This window comes from Lagenorhynchus albirostris, chromosome 9 (genome assembly GCF_949774975.1).
Source record: "Lagenorhynchus albirostris chromosome 9, mLagAlb1.1, whole genome shotgun sequence".
Lineage (NCBI taxonomy): Eukaryota > Metazoa > Chordata > Mammalia > Artiodactyla > Delphinidae > Lagenorhynchus > Lagenorhynchus albirostris.
In genome coordinates, this window is record NC_083103.1 from 41,146,958 (window position 1) to 41,164,623 (window position 17,666).

The 17,666-nt window shown below is 38.5% G+C and overlaps 1 long non-coding RNA gene across 1 annotated transcript; it reads right to left on the reverse strand.

The window, feature by feature from the left end:
• Nucleotides 1-1,168: 1,168 nt before the first annotated feature.
• On the reverse strand, nucleotides 1,169-17,620 carry LOC132525983 (uncharacterized). The gene is made up of 3 exons (XR_009542419.1): nucleotides 17,351-17,620; nucleotides 12,778-12,832; nucleotides 1,169-1,357 (listed from the first exon to the last, which is right to left on the reverse strand). It is a non-coding gene; the product is annotated as an uncharacterized LOC132525983 (long non-coding RNA).
• Between the last annotated feature and the right edge of the window lie 46 nt (nucleotides 17,621-17,666).

The following is a 17,666-nucleotide window of genomic DNA, read 5'->3' on the forward strand; positions in this document are numbered from 1 at the left end:
GACCAGTGGCTTGCCTGATCCTTGCTCTGAATGAGAACCTGGATCTCTGGACCTTGACTGCTGGGTTCTAATCTCATGACTTTGCTATGGTTTGGAATCCTGACTGATGATCTTGTTCTGGACTGTTCCCAATTCCTATCCATTTTGCACTTACAATTCACTTGATCTGGGATATCTGTAACTATGATGGCCATTCAACCTGGGTTTTCCAGATAGTGGAATTTTAAATATTTTGTCCTTTAGACACTAGTGTTTTGGTATATGAAGTATATTTCCCAGAGAATTTTTGACACCAGAGAGAACTATAAAATCCCATAGGCAAAATATGTCCTTTTTATTTTTTTAATTCAGAAAATATAATCAGGGTTTATCTAAACTTTTAATAAGTTCCCATACTAAAGTGACCACCAGTCTTAATGCCCAGCTGCAAACCATGGTCCAGGTTCTATATATTACTCTATCAGGCAGTACTATATTACATGGTGGAGGTGATTTGGAAAGAAGGCACAGTTAAAAGGAGGACCCAAAAACCTCCTTGCCCCAGGTTTCAAATAATGGCCGGAATGTCACACATTCTATTCTCATTTTAAAAAATGATTTACTCCATCTGTGTGTACATATTGTAATCATCTGATATTTACAGTCATTTGAATAGAATGAAGACAAACAACTTAATTGTGTCTGTTTTCTTCCATTCCACTTCTTAGTGACCACGTGTGTATCAGCAGCTATCTCTTAAGATGGTCTGCCCTGGTAAGCTCCTCCCTAAATTGAAAAGTGAATAAATTTCTGCAAAATCTAAAATCAGTGATTCGAGCTCAGTTACCCCACTCTATTTCCAACAGGTTCAATCTCTGCTGGCAGATTTTCTGCCTCACCAGGCATTCAAAAGTGAATTCTTAAAAATATTCCCTCTGAGAAAACATCAAATTCCACTAGAGCTCTAAACAACAATTACTTTTCTAAATCGATGTCTACTATTGAAATATAGTAATTATATTATCATTTTGTAGTTGTGGTGTATATGGGTTGCATGGGTGGTGGTGGTTGTGTGTGGGGGGGCAGGAATGGAGTAGGAAGGGGAGGGTCAGAGTTCAAAACCTTTTTATTCTTTAGAAACTTCCACACAAGCAACCCTTGGGTCCCTCTCGTTTTAGAACTGACTCACTCTAGCAGTTTAAATAAAATTCATTCTTTTCCACCTAATCCCCTTTATTAAGAGAGAAAAAAAAAAGAGTAGGATTAGATAGAGAACTTAGCGAAGTCAGGAGGCATGGGTTTTAAACCAGCTTTCTCACTAACTCTCTTGATGGATCCCCAGGAGGTCCATTCTGTCCATAGACAGAATTCAGGATGTCTGTGAATTTAAAAGGGGAAAAAAATTACATCATTATTTTCATCGACGTCTAATTGAAATTTAGCATTTCCTTCAAGAGCTCTCCCAATTCTGCCCTATCTTTCACTTCCTCCCATTTGTAGGCTTAAATTGCCCATGTAGTCCTTTGATTATTAATGTAGACAAGAAACCACAGACTGTTAGCAGTACTTATGATTTTTCACCACGAGAAGTCAGACATTTTCTTATTGCTTTCACATTTGTTGCAGATATCTCAAGATATAATATCTATTCATCACTATTTCAAAATTATGGTACTTAATAGACTTGCTGCTATGTCTTATAATTTAACACGTTAAAAAAGAAGCACATATATTACTATATCATATATTTGTTTTTTAATATTCTGATAACTATATTTTGATGGAATTGGTTTCCTTTGGATGCTTATGTATTTTTAAAACATCTTTATTGAGATATAATACATATAACAAAATTCACCCATTTAAAGTGCACATTTCAAAGGCTTTAATATAATCACAGAATTATGCAACCATCACTATAATCTAAGTTTAGAATATTTTCATCACCACAAGAAGAAACTTGTACTCAATAGCAGTCACTGCCTACTCTTTTCCTCTCTATCCCTCAGCCCTTGGCAACCACTAATGTACTTTCTGTCTTTATAAATTTGCCTATTCTGGACCTTTCATATAAATGGGATCATACAATATGAGTCTTTTGTGACTGGTTTCTCTCACTTAGCATGTTTTTAAGGTTCACCCAAGTTGTTTCATGTACCAGGACTTCATTTCTTTTTATTGCCATATAATATTTCATTGCATGGCTATACCATATTTTGTTTATTCATATTGATGGACATTTAGGTTGTTTCCACTTTTTAGCTATCATGAATAATAGATGAAATGCTATGAGCATTCATGTGCAAATGTTTGTGTAGATATATGCTATGTTTTCATTTCTAATGGGTTTATACCTAGGAGTGGAATTGCTAGGTCATATGGTAACTCTGTGTTTAACATTTTGAAGAATTGCCAGACTGTTTTCTAAAGTGGTTGCACCATTTTATATCATCTCCAGCAGTGTTTGAGGGTTCCGATTTCTCAATATCCTCTCCAACTCGTTATTGCATGGCTTTCTGATTACAGCCATCCTAGCGGGTATGAAGTGGTATCTCACTGTGGTTTTGCTTTGCATTTCCCTAATGGTTAATGACGCTGAGCACTTTTTCACATGGTTATGGGCCATGGGTCATGGTATGTCTTCTTTGGAGAAATGCCTATTCAAATCTTTTGCCCATTCTTTAATTGGATCGTTTGTCTTTAATTATTGAGCTGCAAGAGTTCTTTATTCTGGATACAAGTCCCTTATCAGATCTAATTTTTCTTCAGAAAAAAAATGGCAGAAGAAAAGAACAGACATGCTTAGAAAAATCCAGACCTTGGTGTCATTGTTTGATTATCCCTGTACATGAACCAATAAATCCTCCTTATTGTTTAAAAAAAAAAGTTAGATTCTAAAATTAGATCATGGTGATGGTTGTACAACTCTGTAAATGTACTAAAACTGTACATACCTTAAATAGATGAATTTTATGGCATATGAATTATACTTCAATAAAGATGTTTTTAAAAAGACAAAAGAGGGGCTTCCCTGGTGGCACAGTGGTTAAGAATCCACCTGCCAATGCAGAGCACACGGGTTTGAGCCCTGGTCCGGGAAGATCCCACATGCTGCGGAGCAACTAAGCCCGTGTGCCACAACTACTGAGCCTACACTCTAGAGCCCACAAGCCACAACTACTGAGCCCGCGTGCCACAACTGCTGAAGCCCGTGTGCCACAACTGCTGAAGCCCGTGTGCCACAACTGCTGAAGCCCGTGCTCCTAGAGCCTGTGCTCTGCAACAAGAGAAGCCACCGCAATGAGAAGCCCGCACACTGCAACAAAGAGTAGCCCCCACTCACCGCAACTAGAGAAAGCCTGCACGCAGCAATGAAGACCCAACACAGCCAAAAATAAATATAAATAAAATAAATAAATTTAAAATAAAATAAAAAGATAAAAGAATCCATTGCCTAATCTACAGTCATAAAGTTTACTTTTATGTCTTCTTCTAAGAATTGTATTGTTTTGGCTCTTACGTTTAGGATTTTGATCCATTTTGAGTTTATTTTTGTACATGATATAAAGAAGGGGTCCATCTTCATGTACTGTACCTTATTTTATGTTGTTAAAAACATTATTCTGAGAGGGAATCCACAGGCTTCACCAGTTTGACAAGGTGATCCATGTTACAGAAAAAGGGAGGAATCTTTGATCTAGAAATTGGACTATACCCTTACTTCCCTGGGTCTCAGTTTCCTCCCCTGTAAAATTCATTGGTGGGACTGAATTGGGAAGCCCCTTCCAGTTCTGTGGTGCTCTTTACTATGTACACATTATGGGCGGAAATCAATGATTCTTTTCTTAAGAAAATACGTACGTATGACACCAGCTACTTTATTTAAAAGGAAACCATTGTTTGGCAATCCAGGGAGGGCTCAGCCTGAGCTCTGGAAAGTGTTTTAAGGGGTAGAGGTGACACGATAGGGGAAGGAAATGTTTTCTATTGAAAAGCAGTCAATTGCCTTCAACAAGTTGCCAACAAACTGGGAAAAGACTTTTTTTTTCCTCTGGTTTCAGCTGAATGCCAGCTTTTGGAAGGTAAATAGAGTGGGCTAGATGAAAGGGTTACAAACATCCCCAAATGAGGAAGGGAATTTTTTTGTACAAAGTCAGCAGGAGGAGAGATGCCATACATGCAGCTGAGGCACCAACAGTGAAGTCATCAAAGGGGAAGAAAAATCAGGAAAATAATCTTTGCTTTTACAATTGTAAAGGGACTTTTACAATTTTACGATTGTTCCTCTATATTCTTTACCTTTAAAAAAATTTTTAAACAGGTCTTCGTTGCTGCATGCAGGCTTTCTCTAGTTGCGACAAGCGGGGTCTACTCTTCATTATGGTGCGTGGGCTTCTCATTGCAGTGGCTTCTCTTGTTGCGGAGCACAGGCTCTAGGCACACTGGCTTCAGTAGTTGTGACACACAGACTCAGTAGTTGTGGCTGGTGGGCTCTAGAGTGCAGGCTCAGTAGTTGTGGCACATGGGCTTAGTTGCTCTGTGGCATGTGGGATCTTCCCAGACCAAGGCTTGAACCCGTGTCCCCTGCATTGGCAGGTGGATTCTTAACTACTGCGCCACCAGGGAAGCCCCAGCATCAAATTCTTTAAGCTATTTGACCATTGTCTATATGCATTGTAATTTTTCCTGGAATCTATTTCTACACAGTGGAACTACAGATCATAATAATTATAAAAGGAAAGCAAAATGTTTGCAAAAAGTTGCATTAAATATGCCATTTTTAAAAGACTACAGGATGCTCAAGCTGTACAGTTTGATAATATTAAATATTTAGCAGGGTGTATATTTATGTGCCTTATAGTAAGTCTGGGATTTTATCACCTGTGTATATAATAAAGTGTCTATTTAAAAAAAAAGATCAAAATTTGCCTGTTGGTGAGTTTGTAATTAGATAACAGAGTGAAACCACCTAGCTTATGACCAGAAAGCATGTGGAATTGTATCTTTGCCACTGTATTAAGTAATATTATGGACTGAATTGTGTTCCAACAAAGTCCATGTGTTGCTTTGCTGTATACTTGAAACTAACACAACACTGTAAATCAACTATACTTCAATTTAAAAGAATCCATGTGTTGAAAAAAATAAATAAAATACTATGGGATATTTGCAGAAGGGCTAACATAGGCTCCTGAAATATGTAAGCTATCTACCCTGATGCATAGAACATGCTAAATTCTCTGTTTCTGCAAATTTTGCAATTTTTTTTAATTAATTTTTTTGGGGGGTATAGTTTTTTTTTAATTTTTTAAAAAAATTTTTAATTAATTTTTTATTGGGGTATAGTTGTTTTACAATGTTGTGTTAGTTTTTGCTGTACGGCAAAGTGAATCAGCTATATGTACACATATATCCCCTCTTTTCTGGATTTCCTTCCAAATTTTGCAAGTCTTGTGTTGATATCCATTTAAATGAACAGTAAACCTTAATCAAGGAAGGGAAAATAATCCTTAGGGGCTTGAATGTCAGGACTTCCAATTTTCCTCTTCCCAGCACCTTTTCCTCAGGTTCTTCCCCCTTCCAAGAAGGACCGACTGACAATGTGGGGAAAAAGAGTGTGGGCAGAGAGGAAGCAGAGTCAGAGCTCAAGAGCCCTGCCAGTTAGTCAAAGGTCAGCTCGGAAGGGACTGTCTGTGAGAGGACGAGGAAGCTGACTTCTCTTGAGCCAGCTGAACTAGATGGCAGCCAGTCTCTATCTCCTCACTGGGCTGGAGTCGAGTCCCCACGGTTTTATGGGGCCCCATAAAGACAAAAATGCTCTGTAGAACAGGGTCTAGCTTCACCTTTTTAGGTGAACAGGCCAGGTTTCAGCCGGGGGTCAAGGGAGAGAGGACAGAGAGGACCAAACTGGCATGTGCTGCTTCAGAAACTTACAGGCTTATTTGGAAAGACTGAAACTAAATAAAGACTTCTTATTAGCATAGAACTAGAGTTGTGAAATCTAGTCAAAGGGTTGTATGCAAGGATGCTGGGTTTTTATACATATACTCTCTCGGTGATGGGGAAAAACAGTGAAAAACAACATTCTAATTAGGGGAGAAAACTATTGTTTTTCATAAATTCGTAACATTTCTCATGCCAACAATTTTCTTTTGACACTAGAACACAGGAATGATGCTCCCAAGTTTTTGCCCCCTCCTCAAATTGAAAAGGGAAGTAAAATTCTTTTCTCAGAAATAAAATGCACATTTAAAATAAAAAAGCATTAAACTAACATTAGATGACTTATTCTAAATGATGTTCCCCTTTAACTGGACTTTTCTTCAGATTTTCTAAGAAGAAAAGTTGACATCTAACTCCATGTGTCAGTTTCTTTTTTTCCTTTGTAAAATTTTTTCTCACATTTACTTTCTGGTGGGAGTAGTATTTTATTGTTCTGTGAAAATCCAATTCCAATCCATCAGTTATTATTATCAGTTATTAGACATTTATGGTCAGAACTGATGGACCTTTTTGCTCTTTCTGCATTTAGATGATCTCAGCTTATATTCTGGAAATGTGCATTGAACCAGAAGTGATATCCTATCACCCCTGAGGACAAATCTTTCCAAAATGCCTGTCTAGCTCACTGTGTTCTTCACAGAAGGGAGAATCCTGAGGACTGGGTCCAACGGGGAGGAATATTGCCCAAGATGGCCTGAGACAACATAGCTGGATGGCGAGTCCCAATTTTCATCATCTTAGTTGAAGAGAGACAAGGTCGTGGCACAGAAGACAACCTTCTGCATTTGAGAGCCAGGCAAATGCACAGAAGCAAGTAGTAAAGCTGAAACCAGGGGAGTAAAGGTCTGAACAGAGCTAGGCGGATGGAGAGGGTCAAGGGAAGGATTTTGGTTCTGAAGCAACAAACCGGAAGCAGGTGCCAGAGTGCCCTTTTTTTTCCCCCCGCCCCCGGTACGCGGGCCTCTCACTGCTGTGGCCTCTCACTGCTGTGGCCTCTCCCGCCGTGGAGCACAGGCTCCGGACGCGCAGGCTCAGCGGCCATGGCTCACGGGCGCAGCCGCTCTGCAGCATGCGGGATCCCCCCGGACCGGGGCACGAAGCAGCGCCCCCTGAATCGGCAGGCGGGCTCCCAACCACTGCGCCACCAGGGAAGCCCCAGAGTGCCCTTTTATGTCAGCTGTTGAGGGCAGTTCTGCTGCTCGGAGGAGCCACCCAGCACTCCAGGCTAAACGCTGCAAAGCAACAGATATATCAGATCTATTTTTATTCTCTCTTTTATATACTTTATTTTCATCTCAGTACTCCATGGTTTTTTTATCCTTTCATTCTTCCTTCTGTGGGTTCCTGTTTTGTTTTTGTTTTTTTTTAAATTTTACAATTTTATTTATTTTTTTATACTGCAGGTTCTTATTAGTCATCAGTTTTATACACATCAGTGTATACATGTCAATCCCAATCCCCCAGTTCATCACACCCCACCCACACCCCTCCCGCCACTTCCCCCGCTTGGTGTCCATACGTTTGTTCTCTACATCTGTGTCTCTATTTCTGCCCTGCAAACCGGTTTGCGGGTTCCTGTTTTTAAACTCCATTCTCTACAGCTCTAGGCTCCTTTTCGGACTTTTTAATTTTGTTTTCTTTAAGAGTGTTGTAAAAACTAGCACTTTTGCTGTTTTTGTTTTTGTTTTTCTTTGTTCATGTAGTCTGATCTGGAAACCAGGACTTTATGTTGGCCTGGATTTCTCAGGTCTCTAATCAACTCTGTGGAAAGTGGAATAGCTTGGCAACAGACATAATAATAATAATTAAAAATAACAGTAAGCACAGAACTAAGAAATGAGATTCAAAAATAAGAAGGAAAGTGACATAGGCTTTCATCTGAAAATATCTATTCTGGCCAACGGAGAAGCACCCTTACAAATCAGTTAATTACATCTCTCTATGTAGAGAAAAGCAAAACCATAGGGAAATTCTACCTTCAAGTGTAAAGTTTGCTTTGTGTATTACCTTCTGGTGAAATTCCCAAATCTTTGAAAACCCAAGATGAAAACAATGGCTGCCTCTAGAAAGACTTCCAAGGATACTTTTAAAACAGAGTAGGTTTGTTTTTCTGGTACGACTTCAGAGAAGTTCTCACTTAAATCCATGCATGGTCATTTTATATCTCCCATTTATGCACGCTTGTTTGCTGAACTTAAGTCTAGTGAACGAGTTATTTTAAAAAATGCTTTTTGAAATTACCCCCACCCTAAACAGCAGGACTGCTGTGTGTATACTAATGCTCTGGAAAGGCACAAGTCAGGTATTGGGTGTAGGCACAGGACAAACCGCATGGTCTGCCTTGGCAGCCCTGTCCTCACCTGCAGGCTGCCCACACACACACTGTCTTCCAAACGGTGCTCCTCTGATGCCAGATGGCTGACTGAGCTACTGTGGCAGGGAGCCTATGGGAGGGGAGGGAGGAGGGGATGTGGATAAAAATTTTATAAACTAAACTTCAAGCTGAAAACTTGATTTACCCTTTCAGCCCAATTCACATTGGAAGTCCCATCTTTTCTTAAAAATCTTGGACACTGAAGAGTTAAAAGGGTATGGAAGCTGGTGTAGCCTGGGGCTGTCATCCAAGGCCAGCAGCAGGAAGGGTTTGGCTCTGGCTAGGCTACAGACAGGCCATCTGGATGCAGGGAAGGCCTAGAATGCCAGAAGCAGCTTTTCTTTTTTGGTGTTCGGCTTCATTAAGTTCAGCCTGGGGAGAGTCTCTTTGGTTTAAGACCCAAACTGAGAGTCTTCTTTGAACAGGGATTTGATGTTTTGAATTTTATATAAAACAAACACCCACTACATATACTCTTACAGCAAAGAAGGTCATGAAAAGCAACGTCCTCGATTAAACATATTTTAAAAAGGATGTAGACCAGATTCACTAGACTTATAAATACATAGAAGCTATGTGTAGTCTTTAAATAACTTTGCTAGGAATAGATAAATCTGGGTAGGTTATCTGAGGAAAAAAAAAATTCTATTTTTTATATAGTACCGCTCTGTGACTCTCATGAAGAATTCTTTCATTGTTTTTCCTATAGTTCACTTGGAAAAGCAGTTTCACCACACTGAACTTGCTTTTAGGTCTTTAAAATTATCTTCTTTCTTCATTTTTATTTTCTATTTAATTATATAACATTTGGCATAACGTTAGCGTGGGCCAATTGTAATTCCTTTCACAGGAAATTTTTCTTTATTAAAATTGAGAAAAACAAAACTCTGCAGGGAAATTATAGCAACTTCCTACTCTATATCACTCATGAACATACACTCTGTTTGGAAACCACCCTCTTTAAGAGATATGATCTATTCTTCCCTAGCTATAGCAGTCTGTGGTGGATTTGTATGTGTTACTCTTAACAATGAAAGGAAAAGGTGAATGTAAATTCACTTGGACAAAACAAAGCAGGAAAGAGAATATTATCCTTAAGAGAATTCTTACCTTAAGGAAAAGAAAATGCACGTATCTTTCTGGGTGGGGAAGGTGAAGGGGGGAAGGGATGGGTGGGGATTTTTTCTCTCCAAGGCATTAATTGCCACCTAGCAGCAGAGGAGGGAATTGCGCACATAACTTTGGACTTCAACTCTAGAAAATATTGGTGTTAAAGGGCACATTACTTTTATTATGATCTAAGGAATTACTAGCCTACTGGTAGACTAGGGATTGACTTTTTTTCTCTCTTGTAGCGAGGAAAGAAAAAGAACTATAACAAGTGAAAAATTTTGCCTTATTTATAAGAATGCTCTTTCCACCCTAAAATGTCTCTATTCTTTTGTTTCTCAATGGTTACCCTTGCCACCTCAGCAACAGGCCAAAGGAAAAGAAATTCTGAAGCCACTCTGACACCAAAAAAAGGCTGGCTTTGGCCCATTAAAGGAAAAAATGCCTGTTTTTAATATAGAAAGTAGTTTTCCAAACAATCTCAGAGTTATTTCTATGAAAATGAGATCAGAATATATTTTATTTTGTTAGGGCAATAAGACGCCATCTATTTTGAAAATTAAAAGACTTTTTTAAATAAAGGATGAAATAATTTCCAGATCAAATGATTATTCAAATGTGTTAAAGAAGGGCGTCCTTATTTCAAACTTCACCAACCATGTTTTTATTTTTGTAGCAGTCAGCCATACTAAATGCCAAAACTTTAAAGGAGAGTCTCTATAATTGTGTTTCATAGATCTTGGCAGCTAAATAAAAGTACCTAAAAATTTTCAAAAGAGATTAATGCAAAATTAAACAGTTAAGAGGACTTCAAAAGCTAACAAGTTGAAAAACCTCTCGGCTTTACTCTTGGCTAAAAGTGTATCTTATTTAAGGTATTAGATATGGGGGGAGGGAGTGGTTCACTGTATACTTCCAATTTGTCACTTTTTATCCAAATAAATAGCAGGCATTGCCACTATATCGATTATATGAGCATATTGTCACTAAGGAAGTCAGCAACATTTTGGAAGACAAATGCTGGTTTTAAAAGTAATAATAATAGTAGGTAATATTTACTGACTATTTACCATGTGCCAGGCAGTGTGCTAAGCACTTTAAATGAGAAATTCACTTATCACAATAATCATAAAAGATACTGGTCAATATGATCTCGATTTTACAGGTTTAAGCAACGAGAACAAGAACAACAACAAAACAAAAGTTCAGAAAGGTGAAATAAGTCATTGAAAGTCTCAGAGCTTGTAAGTAGCTAGGCTTAAATACAAACCCAGTTCTGTCTTAAAAGTGGAATGCCCCAGCTTTCAGTTCTTGGAATTCTCTCCTATCTATTCTCACTCCAATCTCATGGCTCTGAATAAATCTTCTATGATGATGACCCCCAATTTTGGATCTCCATCCTGGACCTCTCCACTAAACTCCAACTCATATGCCAACTTACTACTCCGTATCTCCATTAGAATGTCTAAGAGACATCCCAAACTTGAAATATACAAAACCATATCCATCATCTTTTCCCCCAAACCTACTCCTCCCATCTCTCCTTTGTCACATTTCATTGCAACTTTTTTCTTCCATTTGCTCAGGCCAAAAACGTTAGCCATTTTGAAACTTCTCTTTCTCTTACATGTCACATCCAATCCATTAGCAAAGCACTGTTGGCTCTGTCTTCAAAATATACCCAGAATCCAACTACTTCCTACAATCTCACCATTACAACTCTGGTCCAAGCCATTGTCATCTCTCACTTAGATTACTGTAGGCTTGATCTTGTTAACCTTCTTGGCCCCCTATAGTTTGTTCTCAACACAGTGTCAGGATAATCTTTTATAAAGTCAGTCCTGAAATGTCTCCGTTCAAAACCCTCTAGTAGCTTTCTATCTCACTCAGAGTCAAAGTCCTTATTGTGGCCTAAAGGCCCTATATTGTCTGCAGCCCCCAAACCACTTCCTCTCTGATTTCATCCCATACCACTCTTCCTCAGGAATTTTTGTCTGTTTTGTTTACTGAGGTATTCTCAGCATCTTAGTAATAATGCTTGGCATATAGTAAGGTAATCGACAAATATTTGTTGACTTAAAGAGAAATATCTGACTTGAAAACCTTTCCTTTTCATCATTCCCTTCTATGAGTATATTGGTGGCTTTGTGAGTTGAAGGTGATTGGCTGGATTATTCACAGTGGCTCTTGTATCAGAGCCCCACTTGTAGACGGATAGAAGAAACATTTTGATCTCTTGGGGTTTTAATGGCTTTAGGCTCCTTTAAGCATGATTTAAAGATTTGGCTCAGGGTACATCCTGATTTTTAACCAGCAGTTGCAAAATTGATCAGTAAGGGTATTTTGCAGAAAGAATAGGCCAGAAAAGTGGCACTACTCTGTTTAAAGACCATTGTTAGTCACTTCAGGATTTTTTAGAATTAAATAAAAATAAATTCGAATAAGAGCCAAGTTGAAACTTTCCTATGCACATGTAACATTTATTGTTACTCAACTATCTAGATGACATTCTGTAATAATTTCTTAATTTCTGGAAAAAAAAAAGCATTTCTCAACAACTCAAGTATGCCAATGGCTTTTGTACAGGCCTGTCTTTTGGTCACACACACTGAGGAGGAAAATTATCTTATATACTTTAGATAGAATTCTAAAGGGTTAATCTTCCAAATTATGTCTATTAATTTCAATTTGCTGTATCCCAAGCTTTAGCTCTTACCCAAAGAGAATCTTAGCTTCTGAGTAACTATTTAAAAAAAAAAAAAAAGGTTATAGTGGATACAGATAAGGCTACCTTTAGAGTGAGCTATCTAAAGGCTATCAAATGTTGGTTAAATAAATTATGATACATTCTTACGATGGAATACCTTCCGGTTATACAGACATTTAAAAGCATGTGACATGAAGAAATGTTTGTGATATAATGTTTAAATTAAAAAGCAGGTTAAAAATAAGCATATATAATTGGATACAAATTTTTGTGGCAGTTTATTTTGTTGAGATATTAATTCTATGTTTTCTCCTATCTCCCTGCTTCTTGACCCCATTCAAGCAGGTATCCAGACCTCAGATTCCTCTAAGGCAAAAAGCAAAAGCTGCATGGAGACAAATATAGGCTCTCCCTATATTGTGAAATGAGAAGGGGAAAAAAAGAAAGGAATGCCTTTGAGGATGACGTGGAAGAGAGATTCCTCAGGATTTAGGAGATGGAAGCCCATAAGTTGAGTGAACATCTAAGACTCCTGTCTTGCTCTGTGACAAAACCTCAGAGAGGAAGGCTGCACCTGGGTGCAGGGGGTGCCAAATTCACTCACTTGATTCCGGATTCTTGAGTTCTCAGGGTGGTAAGAAATACTGGAGTCCTCAGACCTGAAGGGAAGATGGCACAAAAGGGAATCTCAGCAGTAAATCAATGTGGACAGACGACCAAATAATTTGAGGTAATTCCAGGTATTTCCACAATGACTAAGGCCCTAGAAACTTTGTACAATCCTGGATGGAGAGGAAATGCTCAATAATAACTGAGATTGACTTTCTTACCAACATGGCAGGATGGGAACTCAGGGTTAGATTCATGTTGATCTAAAGAAATGCAATATTTCTTTCTATGGAATGAGTCACACCCCACAATATGCATATGCACACAAAGACAATGTACTATATATTATAAATATTGGAAAATGTATTATCAGGATAATTTTCCTCCCTTCTTTGATAGATATTATTGTAGGGGGAAAATGACTAAATTTCTAATAGTAATTTTCTCTACCTAGTGGATTATATGGGATTATTTTTCATACTGTCTGCATTTGAAAAAAATTAAAATAAATGTATATTCCTCTTATAATTGGAAAAATATAAAACCAACTGTAAGCTGACTTCTTTCCTATATATTTGAACAGGTAGAAACAGGAAAGGGCATATATCATTTTAGGTTCTATTTTCCAGCTATTTCAGAGCCACCAATATTAACGTGCTTAGAAGTATAATATAAACTAAACTTCAAGAAAAGATAACAGATTTTTCTCACATTAAAAAAACTGGTGTATACCTCCTGCACCCTGTAAAAACTGAAAATATTTTTGTATCTGTCAGGGTCCCAGCAAGAAACAGATGGCACACTCAAAAGGGGCAACTGAAGAGAATATAATCAGAATGTGAGGAGGGAAACAGCAAGAGATGATGCAGTGTATTTATTACCCCAACCTGGCCAACGTGGAGGGAGAGAGGGTAATAAATACACTAATCTCTGTCTCCTACTGCCTTTTGATCTCCTGCTAGTGCTCTCCATCAGCTGAGCTCAACCAGAAGCCAGAGGGGAAGGGAACTTGCTGATGTAACCTCTAAAGGGTGACGCAGATCTATAGGGGCAGCAGAGAATATCTGGCACAGTGACATTAAAGTACAAGTAAATCTGTCATTTTGCTATAAATATTTCCAAATTTAAAGATTTCTACTAGAAGAGTACTATAAACAGTTTTGTACTTTAATCTTTGAATTGGAATATCTGCAATATATTTGGAATTATCACTACTGCTAAAGTACTCTTACTCATCCACGAATTCTAAACTTTATTGAGTACCTAGCTTGTATGATACATTAGATATATATATTATACAAACAAATATAGCACAGTCCCTGTCCTCCAGGGGCTTGATTTACTAGATGGAGACAAACTGTAAATAAATAAGTACTATTGTTATATGTGTGTAGCAGGATGTTAAAATGGGACTTTCTGTCTCAGTTTTGGCTGAGGCTCTAAGGAAAGTAAAGTGCCAACTATTCCCACATTCCACAGTAAAGTGGAAGACCACCAAAATTAGAAATTAAAAAACAGAGGGGGGCTGCTTTTGCCACTTTTAACTGTCTACCCATTTCCTCACTTCATGCCTAGGGAGAGAGGCTTTAATGGAAATTAGATATAGGACCCCTAAGCTGGGCGTCACGGTGGTGGATTAGTGTCTGGCTTATATCTGAGGAACTCATTCATTCAATACTTATAGAGCACTTATTAAGTATAGACACTATTCTAGGCACAGGTGACTACAGAGGTGAACTAAATAGACGAAAATCCTCTGCCTTCATAGAGCTAACATTCTAGTGGAATCTAGGCAGCAAGAAATTTTGGTTGGCTAACTGTGAAGATGAGTTTTCAATTTTGTCAAAGTCTATACTCCCATAGATGTGAGGCAAAGCCATTCCGTGGGTGTTTCTTTCGGTCAGATATGGGCTACCGGCGAGGATCAAGTGGAACTGTGAGGAGACCTCCACAGTAAGAAGCTGAAGGTGTATACAACAGATGCTAGTAACTGACACTGAACTTTAGACGAGATGACATACATTTACCCAAGTGCAAGTGAGGGACTGTTTACATTTGCTCACTGGGGATGGAAGTGTTTCCAAAGAATGCATAAAGTAACGAGTCAAGTGTAAACACCTGCTGATCTCAGAGAGCATCAACAGAACTGTACTAGCCACCTTAAGAACTCTCTTGCCCTTTCCTCTATTTCATCTGGGGAGAAGTAAGGCCACCGAGTTGGTGGTGGTGGGAGGGGGCATGAAGAGAGATTTTAGGCTGGGACATAGAGAAGAAGTCAACCATTCCCCTTTCACCATGGCAGGCTCAAGCTGGTTAGAGGAGGGAAAGGGCTTTGCTATTATCTGCCAGTTATTATTATGCTGGACTTATTAACTACTGATCTGAGGCTATTGAATTGCCTAGTTAACTTTTTTTTTACTTGAATGTCAGAAGAGTCATGATATTTGTGCCATATTTCATTCACAGAGCAGGGAAGAAATAACTCCACAGGATGTGTTTTAACATGTGGTGGGAAAGTTTTGTGCAATTGCACCCTACATATCTCATTTGGCAGCGAGCTCCTACAAATCAATGAGAAAATGATTAACAAAATAATAAATTGAGAAAAGGAATTAAATGGCAATTCACAAAAGTAACATAAACAGCCAAGAAATATATGAAAAGATTTTTTTACTAGTAATCAAAAAATATAACTAAAATTACAGCAAGAGTTTTTTTGGGTTTTTTCTTCTGCCTATCAACTTGAGGAAGGTAAAAAGTTCGTACACTATCCAGTATTGGTGAAGGTATAAAGAAAGTGGATTCTCAGGCACTCTAGAAAATATACTGATACAGCTTTTCTTTCTTCTTTCTTTTTTGCTATTTAGCCATATTTATCATGATTGAAAATGTGGGTTCCCTTTGGACCTGCAATTCTATTTCCATGAATTCATCATAAGGAGGTAATCAGGAAAGTACACAAAATGTGTGCATGTACAAGAATATTCATCATAGTTTTGTTCTTTTTGTTTTTTTTTTTTTTGCGGTACGCAGGCCTCTCACTGTTGTGGTCTCTCCGGTTGCGGAGCACAGGCTCCGGACGCGCAGGCTCGGCGGCCATGTCTCACGGGCCCAGCCACTCCGCGGCATGTGGGATCTTCCCGGACCGGGGCACGAAGCCGTGTCCCCTGCATCGGCAGGCGGACTCTCAACCAGTGTGCCACCAGGGAAGCCCTACAGTATTTTTATAATAGCAAAAACTTAGAAATAATCTAATTGCCCACCCATAGTTAAGTAAATTATTGTATTTCCACACAACTGAATACTACACAACTATTTTAAATAATATAGATTATTACTTATGGACATGTAAAGATGGCCACAACTTTTTATGTCTAGTATAAAACAGTTTAATATGATTTTACTTTTAAAAAAGATATATTTATTATATATATGTGTGAGGCACATGAATATATAGAGATATGTAGAAAAGAACTATCAAAATGTTTATGTGCTATATAATCATTTTAAATGATCATTTATTTAATCATTCATTTAACACTATTTATTAAGCTCTTAATATGTGCTAGGCATTATGCTAGGTGCTGTGAAAACAAAAGAAAACAATGTTAATTCAATCTGCTAAACTAATAGTGATTTTGAAAAATGACAACAAGCACTACTGGTGAGTTTAAGAAGGGGAGCACTCTCATATACTACTGTTGAGAATATATGTTGGTAAAACATTTCTGGAGAGCAATTTAGCACTTTTTATGAAAGACTTAGAAATACCCATTTCATTTGACCCTACAATTCCATTTTCAGGAATTTATTCTAAAGGAGTATAAATGTACCCACAAAAAATATGTCAAGCAGCTCATAAATGAGTTGCTTGGGAGAGGGGTAACCTAAATATTAAACAATGGGGATTTGGATAAATAAAGTATCATATGTTCACAATGCAGAATACTAGGGAGTCACGTTTAACCTAGAAAATGTTTAACAGGAAAAAATGTCCAAAATATACAAGTGACAAGGTTTAAAAAGAAGAGTGTGGTACTAAACTGCTCGGAACTTGAGCAAATCACTTCAATGATCTGAGTGTCTTACTTCATCTGCAAAGCTTAGATACTTAAGGACTCTCTCAACTCTTACCTTTCCTGAGTCTAGGTACTCATCCTTTCTTCTTTATAAAGAAAATAAGTCATCATTGGGAGTCGGTAAATGTTAGGTTGGCAGCTTATTGCAGAGCTGTCCTAAACTATTTCATTTGGGGATTTACTAAAAGATTGCTCACAAAAGAGAAAATACGTGTCTTGTAAGAAAATGTCCGCCTTTTTCCTTAGTAGCCTAATCTTTCAGGCATCGTGCTTGATTCTGAGGGCACAGAAAGACATTAGTGCCCTCGAAGAGTTCAAAGTCTCTTGGGCGGAGGGAACCAGTAATGACGTTAAAGAGTGATAAACGACAACAAAGCCTTGAAAGATGAGTTCTCCAAGGAGTAGGGAAAAGGATTCCAAAGTAGAAAGAAAAACATGTCTACAAACAAGATACTCGAGGAAGAGTATGGTTCACACAGAGAAACGAACCATTATTTGTGGCCTTTCTTGCAGTCTCGTTCTTCTCCCACTACACAACACCCCACATCTCTGTGGAAGCTGAAGGAGAGGTTGAGCCGCACACTCGCTCACCCGGAGTCTCAGGTGCATCTGGCCTGGTCGGTGAGAAACTGGCGGGAATCTGCAACACACAGGGAACTTCACTGAGGACCCAAGAAGGGCGACTTGGTAGTGGCCGCCTAGCAGCTCTTAGCTCCCGCGGGGACACCTGTCCCGGGGTTTCCCGCCTATCTCAGTTCCTCCTGCTTCCCAGGCCCCGCCCACTCCCGAGCTCGCTGAGAGCTTT